Source organism: Pygocentrus nattereri, chromosome 19, assembly GCF_015220715.1.
Source record: "Pygocentrus nattereri isolate fPygNat1 chromosome 19, fPygNat1.pri, whole genome shotgun sequence".
Classification (NCBI taxonomy): domain Eukaryota; kingdom Metazoa; phylum Chordata; class Actinopteri; order Characiformes; family Serrasalmidae; genus Pygocentrus; species Pygocentrus nattereri.
This window is the reverse complement of record NC_051229.1, coordinates 34,171,246-34,174,693: the sequence shown is the minus strand read 5'-3', so window position 1 is coordinate 34,174,693 and position 3,448 is coordinate 34,171,246. Positions and strand designations below refer to the sequence as shown.

The 3,448-nt window shown below is 38.0% G+C and overlaps 1 non-coding gene across 1 annotated transcript; it reads left to right on the top strand.

The window, feature by feature from the left end:
* Positions 1–579: 579 nt before the first annotated feature.
* Positions 580–694, top strand: LOC119261653. The gene has a single exon (XR_005129146.1). It is a non-coding gene; the product is annotated as a U5 spliceosomal RNA (small nuclear RNA).
* Positions 695–3,448: the final 2,754 nt, after the last annotated feature.

Sequence of the window (3,448 nt, the reverse complement as noted above, 5' to 3'; positions counted from 1 at the left end):
TTGTGGGAGAATTGGCGATGTTATTAGACTATGAAATGATGTACATTTTCTTGGGACGCTCTGTATAAGATATAACATATATGTATCCGTTTTCCAGTGACTCTTTAGGTAAACAGTCCAAGCATAAAGCTGCCGTCGCAGTCTACCATACAGATGACTGAAGCTAAGGATGGATTTGGGAATGTGGGGTGATACCTGGTATTTTCATGTACACATCTGCTGATGCTGATGCATAAACATTTCCATAAGCCTCTAAGTCCCTTTGTAACAATTTCAGATACAAGGAGTTTTTGAAAAGAGTAATAGCTGATGTTAATGGAAAACAAACAAAAGGTGGTATTAATCATAATCATATATGAGAAAAGCTCACTCCTAACAACATATACTGTATCAACGTATAAAAGAAATACAATGCAGTTTTAGCGCAGTAACTGGAGTCCAGAGAACAATATATCCATCACAAAACATTGCTTGAAAATGTTCAAATCTCCACATTTGACGGATGCCAATACATTTTTTAAGCTTCTGTCTTTGTCAATATGATGTTTACATATTTGGTGCATAGAACCCTTTGCATGATAGCTCAGGTTTCTCTTCATTCAGGCACAAATCTTTCACCTTTTACTAAAGATGTCCGTGGAGGGGAAAGTTGACGGGTTCTTATTTTTGAAGGCTCTGCTATGGCTTATGGGCGGTTGTGAGCTGGAGATTAGGGAACCAACCCTGTGACCAGAAGGTTGCTGGTTCGATTCCCTCAGCGGACAGTCCATGACTGAAGTATCCTTGAGCAAGACACCTAACCACCAGTTGCTCCCCGAGCGCCATGTATAGGGCTGCCCACCACTTTGCGCAAATGTGTTTACTGCCCCCTAGTGTGTGTGTGTGTGTGTGTGTGTGTGTGTATGTATGTGTGTGTTCACTAGTGTGCATGCATGCATATGGATGTTTCACTGCACGGATGGGTTAAATGCGGTGGTCTAATTCCACAGTGTGCAAAAAAAGTGCTGGAAAAGTAGTGTTGAGTATTGTTCTATATATAGAAAGGGGTTTTATGTGTAGCACCTAAAAGAGTCCTTGTATGGTTAAAAGCTTGACATTGTAACAATAGAGGACCCCTTTTCAAAAATGTTCGGTATAGAACCATACACAACACATTATCCTGAGGAATAATTTCACCATGCAAAGAACGCTAAAATCTTGCAATGGGTTCTCTGGGTGTTCTTGGTTCTATATAGAACCATTCTCTTTATTAAAGAAACAAAAAACAAAGTCCGCAAAGCCATTTATTTCCTGTGAAAGGCAGCGAATTTCAGAACACTTCCAAAGGTTATTTAGAAGATCATGTGAACCTTCTTCTGATCTCCTCTCTGTCCAGGGTTTTGGCAATGCTAGCCATCACATTAGCCAAAAAGGTACTTTTCCCAGTTAAACTCAAAAGCATGCTTCGTCTCCCCCACTTGGCAACGGCTGTATTTCATGTTTGACTGAAGTTCAGAGTCTCCGGCTGGCCAGCACTGCGTCCTGCTTTGGGCCTTGTTTTACACTCGAGCTGTGTAGCACCGTGTCAGTCTAGGTCCGCAGTTATTGATATGAATGTATTTGCTCCCACAGGGATGCATAAATCCAGCCTCTCTCTCCCCCACCTCTCTGGGGTCAACGCTACACCGCCACATCTTCGCCTTGCTAAAAGCAAGGTCAGCTCCAATTCCTCTGACTCAAGCATTATTGAGATGCTGCAGTTACGTTTGGCCAGCATCACAGCAGGCCTACTGAGCTGAAATTACACAACAGTGTCATGTGAAGATGCAGACTCTGTGTTGTACGTGAGCTGATTTTGAACAAACTATTTATGCATCTTGGCCTGAATGGTTCACCCTTAGAGGCTGAAAGACATTGCTGTTATTCCTAAATAATTATTATATATAATAACAAACTTATGTAATTACAGTTATATTACTACATTATAACATAGTAACAAGTAACAGTGTTGTTATTTATATTGTATTGACAGAACTGAGGGTGCACTTTAACTTTCCCCATTCTATTTGATGTCAAGAATGTAAACATAAACAACAATGTGTAAAAAAGTGTGAAATTTCCTTTCACCAAACAAGATGTAATGTGTAATAAAATCATAATATGGGCACTAACACAATGTTGATTTGATGTTTAGAATAGACAAAAACGCCAGACTAAATTATAACATCACTTGTGACAGCTGCAACTTCCAAAGCTTAATAAATATCTTGCACGCAAAAAAAGGAGTAGAACAATATTTCTAAATTTGTTCCTTTATGTTATGTGTTATGTGGGATGTGTAATAAAGGCATGAATGAATAAACAATGCAAATCAATACACAGCAGTTATGCCGTTGTACCATTTTAACCAACACATAACATTAACTATGTCACTAATCCTGAATTAAACCGATCTGTTTTTAATTCTAGTTCAAATCTTATGTCTATATAAAGTATTTGTGCCTCCTATATGCGGACATTTACAAAGGCTGTGACCCCAACATGCAGTAAAACCATGAAAAAGTACATAATGCATAATTTATATCAATATCACATCATAATTTTATGTCATTACAGCAGTATTTTACTCATTACTTTACAATGGGCTATTCTCAACACTTCTTTTCTATGTGATAATTTCCAAAATTAATATTTCAAGTATAATATGACACTTTGGATGAGGTTAACCTTCTTTAATTGGTGTAGATCTGTAACTAATAGATTCTGTTTTCATTAGAATAGGCTAAACAGCTTGACAGGGGGCTACCACGCTAACAGGCTTCTCTAATAATATTTAGAACTAGGCTTTTATCTTTGCTGTTCACTAAAAACTACAGCATCTGAATGTATCACTTGTGTGCTAGTTGCAAGGTTCAAATGTCCAATCTTGGAATAAATGCCATAACATGTAAATATAAACCACCACTAGCTTGCAGCCAACTTAACTTAGGGAATCCAACAGGGCTGCTAGTGCATATCAACACTGTGCTATTAGTGGTAAGAGAAGTCTGTTAAAGTAGTTGTTTGCAAAGTGAAGTTGCAGGTTTTTGACATAGAACATTGTTACTGAATGACATGCACAGATAGCACATGTTCATGATTTTATAACTAACTTATGAAAAGCACATTTGAAGCCCATTTTTATTTGTGAACAGCTTTTCCTTATCATTTATTTACAGTACTGTGCAGAACTCATTCATTTCCTTTTCAGCCAAACGTCCATAAAGTACAAGTTATTCGTTTTTCCATACCTCCAAAGATAAGACTTAGAAATTGGTTGTATTTTCTGCTTTTCACAATCCAAGTAATCCCAAACATTCAGTGATGTTGAGGTCTGGACTCTCGGGTGGTCAGTCTGTTGTTTTGAAAACACAAAGATGACAGCTTTAAGTGCTGCTTATCTGATAGGGACAGTAGTGGTGGTCAAATG